Source organism: Macaca mulatta, chromosome 7 (genome assembly GCF_049350105.2).
Source record: "Macaca mulatta isolate MMU2019108-1 chromosome 7, T2T-MMU8v2.0, whole genome shotgun sequence".
NCBI classification, from domain to species: domain Eukaryota; kingdom Metazoa; phylum Chordata; class Mammalia; order Primates; family Cercopithecidae; genus Macaca; species Macaca mulatta.
In genome coordinates this window covers 152,825,785-152,846,948 of record NC_133412.1, presented here as the reverse complement: position 1 = coordinate 152,846,948, position 21,164 = coordinate 152,825,785, and the positions used below count along the sequence as shown (strand labels likewise).

At 38.9% G+C, this 21,164-nt stretch overlaps 1 protein-coding gene across 6 annotated transcripts in view; it reads right to left on the bottom strand.

Moving 5' to 3' along the window:
- The window catches only part of LOC144329353 (neurexin-3-beta), a 584,055-nt gene that overhangs the window by 272,721 nt on the left and 290,170 nt on the right, over positions 1–21,164 (bottom strand). The gene's annotated exons all lie outside the window — the stretch shown is intronic.

Below are 21,164 nucleotides of genomic sequence, written 5' to 3'. Positions count from 1 at the left end.
GAGGTGACTATAAGTCACCTAGCTACATATGTAATCTCAGAACTTACTCAAAGAAAAACTGGAATTCAAGGGACAACAATATGTGTAAGAAGTCAAATGCAAATATAATTCAGGGAATTTGAACACAGATCACCTCTTAAAATGAGTGTCATGTCTACAAATGAAAACAGATGAATATTTAAAATTAAAAAACAGATGATATTTAAAATTGAAGACCATTTCCATTCTAATTCTAGATCCCACTATGGACAGTCTACTGATTTCGCTCACCAAGATGTGGTGGTGTTTGGAAAGGCAGTACACTTGAATGTACGTAAGTATTGATCATACGTATTTGTGATACATCTTAATCCAGAAATTGGATATTTACACACACAGCATTACTACCTGGGCTTTTCTATTTATACATATAGATTTCTCTCTCCTCCCTCTTTCTTGCTTTCCCTCTGGCTTTCGTTCTGAAATCTATACGCACTGGTTGAATGCATATTTGAAAGAATAAAAATTTACATATTTGTCTTAAGTATATTTGCCATCTAACTTTAACACATTGCTCGCCTGATGTTTAAGCCAGACAATTAAGAGAGGTGTTGACAACCCTTGACGGAAGCGTCCAGCAGAGGCAAGTCATGGCAGTGATCCAAGGCCTTCCTTGACAGAAGCGTGTGGTGAAAACGACAAAGATCTCACAGTGCAAGCTGAAATAAAAGCTTTCCAAGAAGAAGCCAAAGGAAAATATATTTATAGTGGCAAAATTATCTTACAAAACAGTTTATTCTGCTTTGGTTTTTAAAAAGAGCAATAACTTCAGTTTGTGCAACACATTTTATTCAGAAGAAACTAAAGCATTCTATATGCAGTTTAACTGATTTTACTGCCAACGAAATGCTGCCATATTCTGCAGTGAGGATAGCTTTAAAAATGGCTCCCAGTGAAAGTCTGGCACAACCATTCTGAGAGGAATATATACAAAAGGCTCAACCATGGTGAGAAGGGACTAGCACTAAAATGGTCATCAGTGGGATCAAAGCCATTGACAAGAATAGGAGCTCTCAGTTACTAGCAGATTCACTTGAGTCAGGAGATAACAATGAATGAATAGCCTATTGTAGCCTGTAACTACTATTATTAGGCTAATAATGTGAAGAACTAGTGTATGCCAGTTAATCATGCCAAGAAAATAGAAGAATGCATATGAGTAACTACTACTGGTGTAAAGAAAGTAGGAATGAACGAAATTGTCACAAAAATCTTGGATAGAAAAATAATTTCAATAATACCCTCTCTCAAAGAACACAAAATGGCTGTGTCAGACTGGATCTTAAGTGTTCACAGAATTTCAGGAGCCATAAAAGTAGAATTTGTTGGCATTGCATCCTCAACCTACAATGGAGATGTGCTTTAGGGCCTGGCGTGGTGGCTCACACCTGTGATCCCAGCACTTTGGGTGGCAGAGGCGGGTGGATCACTTGAGTTCAGGAGTTCAAGACCAGCCTGGCCATGATGGTGAAACCCTATCTCTACTAAAAATACAAAAAATTAGCTGGGTGCGGTGGTGCATACTTGTAATCCCAGCTACTCAGGAGGCTGAGGCAGGAGAATTGCTTGAACCTGGTAGGTGGAGGTTGCAGTGACCCGAGATCCCACCATTGCACTCCAGTCTGGGTGACAAGAGCAAAACTCCATCTCAAAAAAAAAAAAAAAGATGAGCTTTAAATGTGCTTTCCCACCATGCCTACAGGCTGAGAAGGCATGAGCATAAACATGGGAAAAGGAGGTTAGAACCTTGGATGAAGCTTCATGACTAACAAAGAGTTCCAAGTTGTTGAATAATTTGTGTTAAATACCCTTTCCTATTCCACACTCCCCCACAGCCCCTAACCAATGTTGTGTACTATAAAGTTGATCAGTTTGGTTTTTTTGTGTGTTGTTTTGTTTGTTTTAAATAAGTGAATTGAGTTCTAGTCCAGGCTCTACCTTTAGGTACTAGAATTGTCAATGAATTATTTAACTTCATGGAGATTATTCAAATATGTCTTTTCTCATTAAAAATAAGGAAATGGAGTCCTAGGGAATTCTTTCAGCCTAAGCTCTAACATTTAAATCGATAATGGCTCTTATTCATTAAAGATTGTGGAGGCAATAGGGTACCATATCCTAAATAAAGGCTTGGTTTATTTACTGGGGACGTTAAAAAAAAAATCTCATAGTGGCTGGGTGCGGTGGCTCAAGCCTGTAATCCCAGCACTTTGGGAGGCCGAGATGGGCAGATCACGAGGTCAGGAGATCGAGACCATCCTGGCTAACACGGTGAAACCCCGTCTCTACTAAAAAATACAAAAAACTAGCTGGGCGAGGTGGCGGGCGCCTGTAGTCCCAGCTACTCCGGAGGCTGAGGCAGGAGAATGGCGTAAAACCGGGAGGCAGAGCTTGCAGTGAGCTGAGATCTGGCCACTGCACTCCAGCTAGGTGACAGAGTGAAACTCCGTCTCAAAAAAAAAAAAAAAAAAAAAACTCATAGTATATCAATAGATTTTGAATGAATTCAAACGTGAACTATATTTATGTTCACCTGTGAAACATTAACTACCACTGAAAACCAGGCCAAATCAGACTCCAATGGAAAAGGTAACTGAATGACTATACCATAGTTTTTCAGGGTTAATTTCTAATAAACTTCACACTCAACATCTGACCATATTCAACATTCTACAATGAGCATTTCAAAAACCAAACAAAATGAAAAGAAGAAAACAAAAACAAAAAAGCAAGCCTATTAATTAAAAGAATAAAGTTTCAGATGCATTTTTCTATTTTACATTCTTTGTTTTCTCATTTCATCTAACATTCCGATAAAATAAAACTCCGCGAGGTGATTACATATAAAAAGTGTGAGCTTTACTTATTTCTTTTACTTTGCCATTTTCAAGTAATACTACATTTGTTCAAAAAATAATATAAAACACCACATGCCCTAGCTGGCAGTGTACTTTAATTTGGAATCCTAATTATGATTGACTCTGTTACAAAGAATGCCAAGTATTTGGCACATACATCTCCCAAGGCCTGGGGAAAAGAAAAATGAAAAGTCAATTTTTCTGTTGCTATGATTAGATAAGCAGAGAGGCAGACAGTTGTGCTTATTTGAGGGAGCACCATATGCCAAGCCACAAACTTGGCCTTCGTATGCTGTAAAGCCAATGTGTGTGCACAGGTAAGATATAGGGAAATCAGTGATGTGGGCATGCTAATTAATAAGTCAGCAGTAATTTGCTGTTCACCCATACCTCATCGTTAAGAAACTACTACTGAAAAGTAATGTGAATGCTCTCCACCATATCCAGGTTGTGTTATCAAGTGTCTTCCAAAAACTTATACCCCCATTTGGTCCCTATCTAAAGTTAGAGTTATATTGATCAAAGTTGGGTTTTTTCTCTCTTTTTTTTTTTTTTAAGATGGAGTCTCGCTCTGTCTCCAGGCTGGAGTGCAGTGGCACGATCTCGGCTCATTGCAACCTCCGTCTCCCGGGTTCAGGCGATTCTCCTGTCTCAGCCTCCTGGGAGTAGCTGGGACTACAGGCACACATCATCATGCCCAGCTAATTTTTGTATTTTTAGTAGAGACGGGGCTTCACCACGTTGGCCAGGATGGTCTCGATCTCTTGACCTCATGATCTGCCTGCCTTCGCCTCCCAAAGTGTGGGATTACAGGTGTGAGCCACCGTGCCCAGCCTCTTTATCAAAGTTGTCAGAGATTTCACCTTGACCTTCTCAGGCTAAGCCTTTATCCTTCCAAACAAGTGGCATGTCCTTCCAATTAATATATTGGGCATGACTACTCCCTCAGAGGTCTGGCAGGTCAGGTGAGGACAAAGATCTTTCTGGTTATGGGTCTACTAAATTTCTTTCCTTTGATCAAACTCATCCAGATGTTGTGGGCATAAAATCACGTTGACTAAAATTAACCCAACATCTTTGGACAGCTCCTAACATAAAAGAGATCATTTGTCATGCCATACTTAGATGATAAGTGCAACACATTTAGTAAAACTTGAACAGCCCATCTCCTTAGAGGGCTATGCCTTCCCTCTAGTCTCTAGCACTCAAAATACTCCTAATTAGAACAGAAAGGACATTGGTTGCTTTGCTTGTTTTTATTCTCAAATGTTTATAGAACATCCCAGCTACATAACTTCAGCTATTACTCAAAATCTTTCTCACTTTTGTTTGGGCCACACGTTCATTCATAGAATAGAGGCTTCATATTCTCTCTGTCCTGCTGATTCATCCTTTTGCTGAATTCCTTAGCTCACGCAGGGAGTTCATGGCTCCCTCTGCTGTGTGCAATCTCAGCGAGGTCCCTACTCTTACAAGTGCTATAGCCTCTTCTATTGTCACTCGAAACCAGCCAGTCATCTTCAGGTGGTCAGCTGAGCCTGCAGGGCACTAAAGCTGTACCAATAGCAGTAGCTGGGTTGTGGGAGAAATAATCTCTTCTCCAAATCTGTATAAAACACTGTTATCTAGGTCTCAAGGTTACAGTGCATGTGTCCCAAGTCCCATAAGGTTCTAAGTCAAATTGCTGCCATCAGCTTCTGCCTGCATTCTCTATCCTTTCTCCATAGTCATCCCAGCTCTCCCCCATCCCTAATCACCTATGTCATTTCTTCCCTCTAATCTTCCAGCTAAGGAACAAAAGCTCACATGCCTATGGACTCATGCAAATAAACACCTATCTGTGAAGAGTAGGGTATGCTCTTTGTTTCACTAGATTCATAGACCCAGTCTCTGGGATACTCTTAGAACATTTCATCTGAGTTTGGGATTGACATAATATCCTTTCCTCAAATACACTTCTTTCTGGTTACCCCCTGGACATGGTTTTATTCAATATACATTTCTGCTTGACTGAATCCACTAAAAGATTATGGGGCCTGGGAGTTAGGGGTAGTAGTTAAGCTCTGCATACAACATACCATTTGTCACCCTGACCAAAGTAGATAAAGACATAAAATGTCCAGGAAAAAAAATTATTCCAGTAATGGCCAGAAACTTGGCTTTAAAATCTATTTTCCCAAGCAATTGATTGCAAGTCTATGATGACTTCATGGAATTGGCACAGACATTGCCTAGAGTATGTTTGTTTTTATTCTCAAATGTAAATGGAACATCCCAGCTACATGACTTCAGACGTTACTCAAAATCTTTCTCACTTTTATCTGGGAGACTATGTGTTCATTTACCAAAGAGAGGCTTCATATTCTCTCTCTCCTGTTGATTCATCCTTTTGCTGAATTCCTTAGTTTATGTGGGGAGTTCATCGCTCTCTCTGCTGTGTATGATCTCAGTATTCCAAAGATGTAATCAGCTGAATCCTCTCGTCTAGCAGTCATTATTACTGCAGGAGGGGCTGCCTTTCTCCAAACATAAACAGTTTTTAATAATTTTGGATGAATTGTTTACAGTGACTGCATGGTCATTTTCTGGAGTGGCTTGAGTATAATCTTAAGTTCATAGAAAAGAAGGGAACAGTGATTCATTCCCATGGACGTTGCTATGCATGTAGGGGCTTCCTTCTTCCTCCACCAACAAAAGCATACCTTTCTTACCTTAATAAGAAAAATAAATGACAAAATACGAATTTATTTAAAAAAGAAGATCATGCTCACAACAAATTCAAAAAAAAAAGTATAGAAGAAAATCAGATGAAAATCACAAAAGGAGCTTACTTCTGCAAAAAGGGGCAAGTGTGTTTCTTTTTTTAGCAACGTTAAGATACCAGAAGCTACATAGCTGTTTTATACTCAGGCACTGTCTTAAGGGCTCTACTTAGATCCTCCCAACCGATCCCCACAACCTTGGGAGGTAGGTACTATAATTTTCTCCAATTTAAGATGAGAAACCCGAGGCTCAGAGAAGTATCTGTCTCACCCTTTCAACATCTATCCACAGAGCCCTCTTTTTAGCTACCTGGGAATTCAGAGAAAAATTATTCCCCCTAGATGTATTGTACTGAAATCAGTGTCACACTTTAAATTAGACTGTTTGTTTTTTGTTTTACTGTTTTGTGTGTTTTAGATTTGTATGCAGTAAAATACAATGAGGCGGCAAAAACATTCTATAAATGCTGTGTATTTGCTTTTAAGCAACATTTGCTATTGAACTGAGGGAAAGATACCTAAGACTAACTTGTCAGGACTTTTACTATCAGTTTTTGTGACAGGCGAGTACCAGTAACAAAACAGTTTTATTTCTCAGGTTCCCAGGAGGTGCCCTGAAGAGATTATAATGAAGTTTTGCTGAATCATTAAACTCATCTGTGTTATACACAATGTTGTTAAGTATTCATTCCTTCATTCTTTCACTTATTTCTTCATTCCTTTAGTTAACAAGGGCTAATATTAATTTGTAAAGCTCAAATCCAGTGGTGGCTCATGCCTGTAATCCCAGCATTTTGGGAGGCTGAGGCGGGCAGATCATGAAATCAAGAGATTAAGACTATCCTGGCCAACACAGTGAAACCCCATCTCTATTTAAAAAAAAAAAATAGCTGGGCATGGTGGCACATGCCTGTAGTCCCAGCTATTCGGGAGGTTGAGGCAGGAGAATCGCTTCAACCTGGGAGGCGGAGGTTGCGGTGAGCTGAGATCGCGCCACTGCATTCCAGCCTAGTGACAGAGTGAGACTCCATCTCAAAATAATAATAATTATTATTATAAAAGCAACTGTGAGCTATAAACAAAACCAAAGAAAAAACATAGGATATAGTCAGAAGTTGAGAATTTTTAAATCTGGATCTAAAAGTTACCAGCTGAGTGATTTGATGCAAATTATTTAACCCTGTTTGAGCTCCTATTACCTTACATGTGAAACTATGGATAACATTCTACCTCCTCAGCTGGGCATGGTGGCTCATGCCTGTAATCTCAGCACTTTGGGAGACCAAGACAAGGGAGGACTGCTGGAGCTCAGGAATTTGAGACTAGTCTGTGTAACATACCTAGACTTTGTCTCTACTTAAAAAAAAAAAAAAAATCAGTTGGGCATCACAGTGGCAGGTGCCTATAGTCCCAGTTACTGGGGAGGCTGAGGCAGGTGGATCACTTGAGCCTGAGAGGCTGAGGCTGATTGAGCCATGATTGTGCCACTACATTGTAGCCTGGGCAACAGAGTAAAACCCTGTTGTAAAAAAAAAAAAAAACAAAACAAACAAAAAAACAACCTTCCTCAGAGGGGTGCTTTGGAGATCAAATGAGACCACTTGAGGGAAATCTTTCAGATGCTCCAAAAATATAATACAGGTTTATGTTACTTATATTTCTATTACATAACAATTCTAAAAGAGTTTACAATGTGTTGGTGAGAAACAAAATGACCACATAAATGACCACATACACACACAAAGAAAACTAACCATCCAATTAGTACTGAATGAAAAGCTCGTCATTAGCATTTTCAGAATTTAAAGTAAGGGGAAAATAATTATCAACTGGGAGAAATATAATTTGACTTGAGCTTTGAGATCAATTAAGTAGGAGAACAAGGATGATATATCAAAGAAACAAAGATATGCCCCATCCAATGGGGCATTAATAAAAACACTCCACGAGCTTAAGCAATGCCTGCAAACCCCTTTGACTAGAACCCTATTGAAACAAGGAGTACTGGAGGGAGCTGGAGTTGATCTGTTGGTTGGAAGAAGTTCATGAGTTGTTATAAACACAGGTTAAGAACTTGGGAAGTTTAAAACAGGTAGCCAAGAAATGCTGAAGGCTGTTGAAGAGCAGGGATGGACCAGAGCTGTAAGGTAGATGAGTGGCAGCTCATAGAGCAGAGGCTGGAGGTGAAGAGAGATGAGTGTGAGTGAAGCAGTAGGGAAGCTTATCCCAAGAGCCAAGATTAAGGGCTCTGGGTCTAAAGATATGTCCTAACTTGGAAAATCAGGAATTTGCAAAGTCTCAGTGATTTGATCCAGGTCAAGTTCAGTTCGGATCCCAGCACTGGCTCTACAGCTGAGCTAATTTCTGCACTATCCAGTGTGCTGAAAGAGAAGCCAACAGAGTCCCCACCCCCTGGAAAAGGTGCCCTAACAGGACCATGGAGAGGGAGGGATCCCATGCCCACTCCTCTGCTCCCTGGACAGACTGATCACATTACAGTTGGATGAAGAAAACCAATATTCTACAGACCTAGAAATAAGATTTATTAATAGTTGTTTTCAGGAGAAAATGTTGTCAGAAAGGATTCAGCCCATATATATATATATATTTTGTACCGTGCACACCCCTCCCCAACTCTATTTCATTCTGTTTTCCTTCTGTCCATATGCTAAAATGACTGAGAGTGATTCCTCTTTGTTTTTGTTTTCTTTTCCCCACTTCGAACAGCATCAGATTTTTTTAAAACCAAAGCAGAATAACAAAAGTGGAACACATTCTGAGTTAACTGAACTTCAAGGGAGAATCTTAGCAATGCTCTTCCTACACACCAAAGAAACAGATAAAATGGACCACGCTATTTATAGTTGCCTTCCCATTTCTAATAATCCTCCATTTAATTAGGACTGTAAATAGCACCCGTGAATGCTCTGCAGGAATGCATGAGCAGTCCCAGTCCTTTCTCAGAATATATCCCACCCTAGGCAAGAAAAGGCTATCAGGGCAAGTTTCATAGCTCACAAACATGCTGAGTTATGAAAAAAGCCATAATCTTTTGTGCTATAGAGAAAAGATGACTGAGTTTAAAGAGACAGAAAATTTAATTCTGCTTTCCCTTCACAATTCTAAACAATGTCAGTGACAAAATACTCCATCCAGCAGCAATCCCACTACTGAATTTTTATCCGAAGGAAAAGAAACCAATGCATCAAATTTGCACTCCCATGTTTACTGCAGCACTATTCACAACAGCAAAGTTATAGAACCAACCTAAATGTCTATCAATAGATGCAAGGATAAATAAAATATGTGGTAGATATAGGAATACTATTTGGCCATAAAAAAGGATAAAATCTGTGTTTGCAGCAACATGGATGAAACTACAAGTCATTACATTAAGTGAAATAAGCCAGATGCAGACGACACATTTTACACATTCTCACTCATATATGAGAGCTAAAAGTGTTTATCTCATGAAGAAAGTAGAGAGTAGAATGATAGATACCAGAGGCTGGAATGGGTGTGCGGGTGGGATGAGGGGATAAAGAGGTATTGGTCAGTGGTTACAAACATACAGTTAGATAGAAGGTTTAAGTTCTAATGTTTGATAGCAGAGTAGGGTGACTATAGTTAGCAACGAAGTGTATTTCAAAGTAGCTAGAAGAGAGAACTTGAAATGTTACCTACACATAGAAGTGATAAATACTCAAGGGGATGGATATCCCAAAAACCCATCATTACACATTATGCATGCAACAAAATATCACATGGACCCCACTGTTATGTAAAATATTGTATATCAATCTTTTAAAAAGAAACTCCATCCACAAACAAATCTTGTCAAAATTCTAAACATTTCTACAGACATTGTTGCATTTAAGATTTCATATGTAAGCTTCAGATTAATAATTTTTCTTATCGATTATTTAAAAACCATTGTATTCTATATGAATGATAATCTGGAGAGCTCCTAATTATATTATCAGTCCCATCACACATAGATTGGCTACATGCATTCATTGAAGGGGTAAGTTTGTAATGTTTCAGTCTCATTATTACTTTATGTGGGTACAATGTCTCTTTAATGCTGAAATGTTATATATATATCTCACACATACGTGCACACACATTTGTTTAAACCATACATTTAAAATAAAAAGTGATAGCACAGTGATTATAATGACAAAAGAAAGAAAACTTGAGTTATTCAATTTGGTCATTCCTTAGGACCACTTAGAATTTCTAACTTAGAATTTTTCATCTGTGTCCACTCACTCAGCAAAGCAGAAAAAAGAATCTGTGACGTATAATTTTTTTGCTCGGTAAATTCAAATTTCAGGTCATATGAGAAATATTTCTACTGAGTTTGAATGGTATCTGTAAAATTGAAATGTGTGCTTCCGCCTTGTAAATTGTTTTAAAACTGAAGAGCAATTTTAAAATATGGTGAAAATTACTCTACTATTAAATAATTACTACTGAAAATAATTTGGTCATTGAGAGGAAGAAAGTAGAGGGAGAGAGTTAAAACATGATTCACTGACAGCCACATACCCTGGGTATGCCACTGTACATATAGATACTTGATTTAAATTGACTTGAGGGGATTGTATTCCTTGTAAACACACCCATCCTGACTACAAAGTTCAAAACAGTCTTTCCTTTTGCCTTGTCTCAAGCTGTGAAGGCAAGATGAGGCTTCCTGTTCTCTCACTTGGAAATTACAGGTTTGGTGAGACCTGTGTGGAAGAACTAAAATGTGGTTCAGTAAGGAATTTAATCTTGCCCAAGGAATGGTCTGGCTTTTGCCCTCGGCTTCTAGGAAGAAATCTTTCAGCCCTAAGAATAACATACCTAGTAGGAGCCACATCTTTATTTAGTGTGGCTGCTGCCATGCCAGAATATCTAACAATGTGACTTACGGTGGGGGTTGGGAGTCACACCAACAATGCGGCTTAGGTGGTGGGACTCGGGGCACACGGTCTCGGGTCTATCTCCTGAGGGACTGGAGACCGAGATTAGCTATATATATGGGCAGTCAATCATGTTTATGCACTAGAGCACCCCTGCGACCTCCAAAAACCCCAGACACCAAAGCTTAGGAGAACCTCCGTGGTCAGCAACATTCTGTGCCTCTTGTCACACATTGTCGCCTTGAGGAGTTATTTAACCCCATGGGAGAGGGCAGCTGGAAGCTACACATGTGGAGCGCTCTCACACTTTGCCCCATGTGTCCCTTTCCTTGGATGAGTTTAATCTGTATCCTGTCCTTACAATAAATCACAATGATGAGTCCAGCAGCTTTCAGTTAGTCCTGTAAGTCCTATCAGCAAATTATCAAATCTGAAGGTGATTTGGGGAAACCCCTGAACTTGCAATTCAAATCAGAAGTGAGGGCAGTTTTGCAGACTGCAAGCTCTCAAACTTTGTACCTTTGGATCATGCATCCTTCACCTAGAGTTGGTTTAGTAACAGTGCAGACTGTGAATGCACCTGGATATCTGAAGGTAAAAGACCCCAAGTAAGGAAACACACTTCCAGGCAAGATGGACATTAGTTTGAGACATCTGGTCAGTGCAGTACAGTTCTGCTGTGCAAAGACATGTAAGAGAAGTACTATCCTGATCCTGTATTGATCATGATCTCAAAGTAAACACCATGAATTTACCTGCCACCGGCATCATATTTATTCATTAATTTATTACCCAATACACGTGTATGGAACTCTACTATGTGCCATATTTAGTATCTGAATACACACAGATAAATAAAACAGGATCTCTGCACTTGAGCTCTTTGTCCAAAGTGGCAGAAAGTTATGCAAACACACACATATACATAGTCACTGTAAAAGTATGTACAAAGTGTGATAATGTTTACCGGTTTCAAAGTACCTATATTTCTAAAGGGGTAAGTCACAGACTTCACAGAAAGAGTGTTTGATCTGGTTTTGAATAATGAATAGGCAAAAGAGGGGAGAAAGGTAAATTCAAAAAATGATGCAGCAAAACTAAACTAAAAATATTGCAAATTTAGCAATAAGAATATGTTCAAAAGACTGAAAAATAGAAGGCTCTGCAAAAGAATCCAAATAGACTATCTTAATTATACTAAAGAATGTTAACAGCTGACAGTAAGCAATTGTTTTATTGCTATCAAGATTATGATAAACAGTGTATTTGTCTGTTCTCATGGTGCTAATAAAGACATAACTGAGACTAGGTAATTGATAAAGAAAAACAGGTTTAATGGACTCACAGTTCCACAAGGCTTGGGAGGCCTCACCATCATGGTGGAAAGTGAACGAGGAGCAAAGTCATGTCTTACATGGCAGCAGGCAACAGAGCTCATGCAAGGGAACTCCCATTTATAAAACCATCAGATCTCATGAGACTTATTCACTACAATGAGAACAGTATGGGGGAAACTGCCCTCATGATCCTGTTACCTCCACCTGGCCCCACTTTGATGTGGGAAGCATCATAATTCAAGGCAAGATTTGGGTGGGGATACAGCCAAACCATATAAAAGAGCATTGACTTTTATTATAACAGAAGGAATTTAGAAAAAATATTTCAAAGACCATCCTTACTGCTAGATTTAAGAAACATTGATAACTACTGAAAATGTTAAAATATTGGTGTCACATTTCTGAGAAAGCTTAGGATAATATGAGAGATGATGCTGAGTTTCCTCTGGATTCTAGGAGTCCACAGAAAAAGAACAGAAAAAAGCCTCAGATAAATAAATAGGATCAGAAGAGGGAGTCTCTGATATGAGTCAGAATCTGATCCATGGTCAGCGGGGAAGCAAAACGAAGACTGAACAGATAGGAAGTGACAGCAGGCCAGAAGGCTGCCTTCTGTCCAATGCCAAAATGAGAATAGGCCCATCTTCCCATTTGTCTTTCCTAGGCTGAGAGAGCTCTCCCATTCCATTGCTTTGTAATACAACTCTTCAAATAAGCAAATCACTTAACATTTAGCAGTTTTTCCTTTTTTTCTTTTGCTTAGAAACTTGAATTTTGACATTTCTGACATAAATACATGAGCCTCTTCAAATCACCACATGGGAAAGAAAGTGTTGTGCTGTTGTGTCTGTTAATTTCTCTGCTATTCTGATTTCTCTCTTTCTATGTGTGCATAAGAAGGTAAGTAACTGAAAGGGAAAGAATATCGGATAGAGCTTTTGACCTTAGCCACTTCCCCCTAAATATATATTTACACACCACTGGCAGAGATTGGTAGAAGGGAGAATGTGTGAATAACATCCTTGGGTTCTCTGAGAAAATGCATTTTTAATTTATTTCTGCTTCTATCCTTAGCTAGATCAAATAAGTGGATAATGCCAGAGAGACAGACACCATCCCAACAGCCAGAGAGAGAGACAATTACACACTCTTTTGCACTCCCCTTGAAATCAGCACAGATAAGAAGAATACTGTTTTGGCAGCATCTGCTGCTGCTGGTTTCTGGACTTTTTTGTCTTTCTTCTTCCCAGAAAGAAAGCAAAGTAACTTAAAAAAATAGCATAACTTGGCCAACTGATCAATTTGTTACGGACTCTTGCAGCAGACAGGCTATTGTTTCTGAATCATATCTTCCCAAATGGATTATAAATGCTTGCTTGATTGAAAATACCTACAAATGCATATGAAAAACAGACGCACCCTCCCCGATCTCTGCATGAAAATAATTGACCTCAGTCTCAGACATATGTGTACATACTCAAACACGGAAGCAATCATTTCACTGAGGGGTAGTGATGAAAATTGGGATTAAAAGCCATCATTGACATGGAAAGGAGTCTAAAGTGATGGGAAATTCTGCTTTAGAGAGAAAAAAATTAAGGCATAAACTATGCAAAAGTGGAGTCCCAATAATAAACAAGCACTTTGATTTTTGTTGTTGTTGTTGTTGTTAAATATAATATAGAGCCTTTCTTCGGTTATTTTTATGTTTTGTAAAAAAACAAAATCCAGGTCATTTAAATTCAGTCACTTTACCTTTTATCCTTTCTTGAACCTCAACATCTTATTTCATTTTATTTTTCTTTCCCCTGAATCCACCCTCCCTCCTCCATTGCAACCATATTTCAAACAAATTTGCTCATGTCTTGGGTTCTTGTTCTCCTTACCATGCTTCCATCTTCTACTGAATTCTTGGATTCCAAGCCCCAGGAGGGTAGGCAGCAAGCCTAAGACATTTTCTGTTTCAGTAGCAAACTCAGAGCCATGCACAATTAGGTACTTAATTGCTTTATGATGACTATGATTGATGGTGTTTTCTGTATATACTAATTCCACTGAGAAATATACTTCCCTTATCAGATGGATTGCATACAAATGTACTCCAAAACATGACTTCAACAAAATGATTCTAGAAAAGTAGAAGGTCTTCATATTTTTATTAAAAGGCATACTTCACAGACACACATCAACAACATAAGAAAGAGAATGCAATGGTGGCACGTGTTTTATAATCCTTTTTTTTTTTAAGCAAGAATGTCACATAGATTAGGGGTTTGGGGAGGAGCTCCAGTAAATAAGTTATGCAATTTACTGTGTTTTCTTGGGTATGTTATCTAATAGCATTGAGTCTCAATCACTTCTGCAAATTAAGAATAATAACCCTTTGCCTTGCTGTGGCTTTAAAATGCATCTGCAAAATCTTTAGCAAATATTTCCATTCTTCTTTATTGTGGGCCAAACATAATGACTCACTTCTAAAGAACCGAAGTGGCAGAGGTGAGTTCTTCTACCTAGTTTGTTCCCCAAACCCCTCAGTTCACTCACCCTGGGGAAAGCCAGCCACCATATCTGAGGATACTCAAGCAGCTCTGTGGAGAGGCCCATAGGTAGAAGAACCGAGGCCTCCTGCCAACAACCAGAGAGTTAAAACTCTGGTAATAATAATGACACAATAACAATATGCATTAATAATGACTATAAAATATATCCGGCAGTATGCTAGATGATTTACATGAAATATCTCATTCAATCATACCTAATAATACAAAGGTAAGTACTACTATTAATCCTTGTTTATAGATGAGAAATCTGCAGCTCAGAATGCTAAATATTTTTGGCAGGCCATATAGGAAGTGGTGAAACTCTGATAGTACGAACCCCAAATTTACACTCTTAACCTTTATGCTATACCACCACCTTTAGACAATTGCAGATATACATGTGTGTACGTGTGTGTGTGTGTGTGTGTGTGTGTGTGTGTGTGTGTGTGTGTTTGGAGGAAGAAATGTAAGAGATTTCCAAGCAAATATAACACTGTTGGTAGAATACAGTCATATTCTGGCCTACTTATTCTACTTTGTGTTTATTCTGTTATACTCCTTTAGGTCTTTCCTGATTCCACTTTACATCAAAATTGCTTTTATGTTTTCCTTTAATATAATGTGAAGTGTGTGGCTGTGATTAGAAAAGATTTTAGCAATGGCTGACTCTTTTTGGGTTGGCCACACACTTCATGGTAAGCTCACAGTATAACAATACATTTTTATTGTTGTCTTTTATTGTTATTAATAGATATCTTGTTATCACAATAAAAATTGTAACAGAGATTGGACTTGATTTGAAACCACTTAGTATTCTGTACCATACCCTCAGCCTGGCCTTCAAGCTGTAGAGGGAATTGATAAAAGATTACAAAATTGGATAAGCAACTACATCATGGACATGGCAGCCCTCCAAAACAACTTCATTATCATATATAAGTCTTACGAATGACCACGTAACCACAACAGCAGCTGAAAACAGTAGAGTTTCCTTATGTTCCTCTTAAGAAAGCAATGCACAAAAGCCACAAGGCAAAGGGTTGACATTCTTTCTAGAGCCCTTGAGGCAACCGCTGACAGTGCATGGTCTATAAAGGAGAACAAGTCGGGCTGGATATGGTCTTCCCGGTGCTGGCTGATGAGTGGTTTCTAACTTCCACAAATTGATAGTTTCCTATAAAATTTCACATTTCAAATTTTTTCAAAGAACTGAAAACTGACAAAACTGGTGCTGTGTGACAACTGGCTGAAGCTATAAGGAAGCTGCCCACCTTAGAAGAGCTGCATACTCTCCCATCCCCCCACTTCCCACCTCTCCACCATTCCCTGTCTTGTTACACCTGTCCTGATACCTTCTTTTACATCACCCACTGCATTCCTTTAGGCATTTCGATTTGGTTTAGGTACTTGAATAATAATTGTTAAATGACAGAATCTCTATCTCTCCCTTTCCTCACATCTTCTGTTCCTAGGCATTTGAGTTAAAGACACATGGACTGTTAGTGTGGTAAAGTGATGAAACTAATATATATTTAAAAAGCATCTAAAAGGATCAATCAAATCTACGGAAATTTCTCACTGGGGAGAAGATATTTGAAAAACATCTATCTGGAAAAACGCAATAAAGCAACTCTCAAAGCCAAAACTCACTCTCGCTCATACAACATGCTGACAAAACTTGAATCTCCTCTTACTTCGCATTCTGGCCATCTTGAATTATGTGTCCAAAACATGATGTTGGTCCATACTTCTGCAGTACATATTGCTCCTTCTGAAATGGTTTTCTGATCTGAGTAACTTCTATTCATTCTTGAGGTTGAAAAGGCAATAACTCATTAATGTCATCCCTTAACAGAAACCACACTCCAATCAACAGAACAATTCATCTGCCTTCTATGCTACACCTTGTCTTTGTACATACTTATATTATGACATCCATTATATATTATCATTAATGTACATGTCTTCTTTCTAGAATGATAATTTATTAAAGATACATTCTCATTTATCATTTTCTCCAGTTTCTAGCATAGGGCCTAGTACAAAGGAAATATTCAATGAACTGAATCTCTTCTCTGAAAATTCAAAAGATGAGTAAAGGAAAGTCTGCTATTTTCAGAGTCCACTTGTCCTGAGCTGGTTCTCTCCTCAACCACATCACAAAAGAGCACGATGCTGTGAACCTCTCCTTTGGACTCAAGTGAACTAATGGGGAGGAATGGCAAGTTTCCTGCATTATTTCTGGATTCAATAAAAATGAAAGTGATGAGAATTAAAAATAAATATAAGTTCATTAATATTGTAATTTATAGTTCTGAAGAGCTTTAGCAAATAAACTAAACATTCCAAATATTTCTAGTTTATGTATTCTTTGGGGATATTACTGTGCTATCTTAGATTTTATTGAGAGACCAGCTGTCCTGTTCATTGTCAGTGTTAAACGGGATTGTCTCAAAGCATTTATATGAAGTATAGAAAGTATGTGTGTGTGTTGTGCATGTGTGTGTGATTTGTGTGTGTAGTGTGGGTAATGAGACAAAACACAATCTATAGAACACTATACTAAAAGAGATATGTAATAACTCAGTTATTTGAGAATTTTATTTAATTAAAAACAATAAGCAAGATTTGTGGTGATGATATAACCATCCTCAGGACTCAACAATCAATACTCAAAATCTGACTTTGGTAGTAAAATTTCAGGCCTTATGCAAAAAAAAAAAAAAAAAAAAAAAAAAAAAAAAAAAAAGATTTCTCATTCATTCTGTAGAGGAAAATCCGTAGGGAAATAGTTTATTGAGTTGCTCCTGGTGGTAACCATCTGAATAATAGACTATATTTCTGATAAATTAAACTGAAGGGTCATAAGACATTTTCCAAATCTTGGGTAAGGATTAACTACCTCCTATGAGTATCCTTAGTTCTCTAGACTCAATCATTAGAAATTTTCTACTGCAGACTTGAACATGGTCATCTATCTACACCCCTCACATACACACACATGTGCACTTACTACAATAACTTTTTGTTACTAAACTAGCTTCAGAACTAACAGTGCAAACTAACAATGCCAATTGCTTCTCCAGAGGTCTGGCCTGTAGGAAAAATGGACTCCACTGGATCAAAAGACTTGAAACAAAGTCAAAGACCCAGGCACTCATTGCGGAAGCTCCCTTATCTGAGGTGCAGGATGGTTCCCGGCAGCCAGTGTGTAGCTGACTGCCTTCGTTTCTCTCATCACCCCCAGCTGCCAGTTCCTATTTTAACCATATGTTAGCAAGGTTGTTATTTTCTTTACCTTGTCTTGCTATACTTTCTAGTGTCCTTTGCATTTAAATGGGATATTTTAAGTGACCCTATCTTTAAGTGAGGATATATCTTGGAATATCAATTCATTTTTATCTTGAGTAAGTAAAATGGAATTTTGTTCATTTTCTTGGATTGTAAAATAGTCCATTTGCGAAACAAAAGCTAGTCCAAGCTAATATATCAGTCTTCTCATAGTCACTAAGCCATGACACAGCATATCTAAAGTCTCTGACATATATTGCAGGCATCCATTGGATGGCAAATTTCCACACCAGCATAGGGAAGAATGAATAGCATTTTATCAATGGTCCCTGATGAGTTTAGATGAGGATTGTCATGGACTGAATACTTGCCCCAAAAGTCATCTGTTGAAGCCCTAAACCCTAATATGGCTGAATTTGGAGATGGGGCCTGTAAGGAAGTACCTGAGGATAAATGAGGTCACAAAGGTGAAGGCCCTGATCCAAGAGGATTAGTCTTCTTATAAGAAAAGACCCCAGTGAGCTTGCTCAGCTCACTTGCCCTCTCTGCATACATCTGCCTAGGAAAGGTGATATGAGAACACAGCAAGAAGGCAGCTGTCTGCAAGCCAGGAAGAGAGCCCTCACAGAAAGCCAATTGGCTGGCACCTTGATCCTGATCTTGTACTTCTAGCCTTCAAAACTGTGCGGAAATACATTGGTTAAGCCTCCCAGTCTATGATATTTTATAGCAGCCTCAGCAGATTAATTATCACTAAAATTATCACGAATGGCAGTTTATTAAAGACAGGTTCTCATTTATCATATCTCATCCCATATCACAAGGATTCAGGGCCTGACCTAACTAGGTCTGAACAGCCATACACAGTCAGCATCTTAGGATCTGTTCTGCACATATTTTCTGGCCCGAGGGGAAATGAGGCCTATGAGGAGAATATTCTTCAAGAGTCCTGGTGAAAGGGGATGGAAGTGAAAAGGGGAAGGAGAAAAGCATGTCTTTTTCTCAGCCAAACCTATGTACCAGGCCAGAGTCCTATGGAGAAGAATCTCTGCCCCAATTCTGTGGACAGCTGTGCTTGGCTTTGGGCAGTTGAGTTTTACTTTGGTCCCTGAAGGTCTTTGAGTTTGGGGAGCATAGAAGGCAGCATTCTGGATGAAGGAACATTCTCATGGCAGGAATTGCTTCAGGGACGTTACAAACCCAGGTGGATTGACAGACAGTAGACATTAACAAAGATGCTAAAATGAAAACCCACGCGAGAGTACCAACTGTGATCCAGCATGGAAAACTCTGAGGCCTCCTAAAAATGGCATGGTGAGAGTGGAGAGAAGCTTGGAAGAAAGCTTGAATTAGAGGCCAAGAACTGAAGAGTTTTGGTGGAGGAGTACAACCAGCAAATGACAAGAATTAATGCTTTATACCCACAGCAAGCCAGTAAGGCCTGGGACACTGAAGGGTGTATCCCCTCTGGTGATGTTTAAAGTATATTCTTCTCTTATTTTCCAGACATTCAAATATGTTCTATTGGCCGGGCACAGTGGCTCATGCCTGTCAGCCCAACACTTTGGGATGCTGAGGTGGGCAGATCACTTGAGCTCAAGACTTCGAGACCAGCCTGGCCAACATGGCAAAACCCTGTCTCTACAAAAAATACAAAAATTAGCCAGGTGTGGCTGCAGACACCTGTAATCCCAGCTACTTGAGAGGCTGAGGCATGAGAATTGCTTGAACCTGGGAGATGGAGGTTGCAGTGAGCCCAGATTATGCCTCTCTCTCTCTCTCTCTCTCTCTCTCTCTCTCACACACACACACACACACACACACACACACACACGTCGCTCATTCAAAAGCCTATTCGTTTTTTTCTTTGTTGATCCTCTTTTCATACGTTTAGAAATGAAGGGCATTGTGGGAACTACTAAATTTCTAAAGTTAAGTCAAAACTAAGCTCAGAGCCTGCATAGTAATTGTTTAACACAAGATCAGAATTATCTATCCTGATTAGGATGGGTGCAGTAAATCAGGGGAGGCAGAGCCTGCTCATTCTTTCACTCAGGAGAAAGGAAGATGTTTTCAAATAGTTTTCTCCATTTGTGCAAGTGAACAAGGCAATGAATAGATAGGTGTGTTTGTTCTCTCCTAAACCACAAAGACACCCAGCCTTCTGCTTGTGGAAGACAAAAACAAATTTTCAGTAGAGTGGCAACAGGGATTGTTTGGTAGGAGGCTAGTATTAATCTGTGTATCACCAAGATAGGGCGAGACTTAAGAAAAAAATGCAGTTAGACAAGTAGCTACACGATAATACATCTTAGATCTGAGTGTGTGTGTGTGTGTGGTGTGTGTGTGTGTGTGTGTTGTTATTCTGACTTCAAAATCTCGCCTGACATCTCAAAGTCAGATCATTCTGAAAATAGCCTTTTTTTTTTTTAAGTCTAAGAGCCACAATCACATGTTTAAAAATGCATCCCATCAACATAGCAATTATAGTCTCAGGGAATGCTCAGAAGATGTATTACTCTAGGACACAATTACCTTTACCCTGTCCACATGGCCAAATGGCTATTCGGAGCACAATTATTAGCCAATGTTCTTCTGTTACTGTTACTCCTCATTTCCATTTCAAATGGTGCTTGGGACTAAATGGCATTCTTATGCACAGTAGAAACCATTTGTTTCCTCTGATGGAATTGGAATATAGAGAACAGCAGTGGAAGACAGCACAACTGATAAAATGGGTTACTCCCCTCACTTGCTGAGTCATGGACTAGGCATTTGAGTCACACATTGCAGTCCTCACAGGAACCAAACTTTGGTCCATTAATAAAAGCTGCAGGAGGAGTCTCCCAGCTCTAGCTCAAACACAATCATTCAGAAAACATAGGGGAAAATATTTGGGCCTTTTAGACTGGTAAGCCCTGGTGGGTAGATTTAGTGAGAACATCTCTCTGAGGTGGTAGTTTGTTGAGTTTCTGTAGAATGGATAAAATTGAGGTCGAAATCTACACATCTGGAATATGTAGTCCATAATCTTAGAGAGGTCAATGTATTGAAAGTTCTAAGCACTTTGTTCACTCAGGACATATTGACCATTGAAAACGATGCTTCAATTCATCTGACATTGCTAGGGAATGAATGAAGTTCCAACTAAGTGATTTCCACTAAGTAACTTTTAGAGATATGGAGGGTAGTTTACAGGTAAAACCTGGATGTCGTCTCCACCTGAACTCCAAGCAATATATCCCAAATCAAGGTGCTCATAGCTGAACAGACTCAAGAATAATCTCGCTTCCTTCAGAGGGATGGAAACTGTGTGGAATACCTGGATTTTATCTGGCCCTGTATTTGTGGTGAATAAGAATTTTTGACTCATCACTTTCCAATTCTGTTCTTCAGTTCCATTTAATTGTGATTGAAATAAAGTATG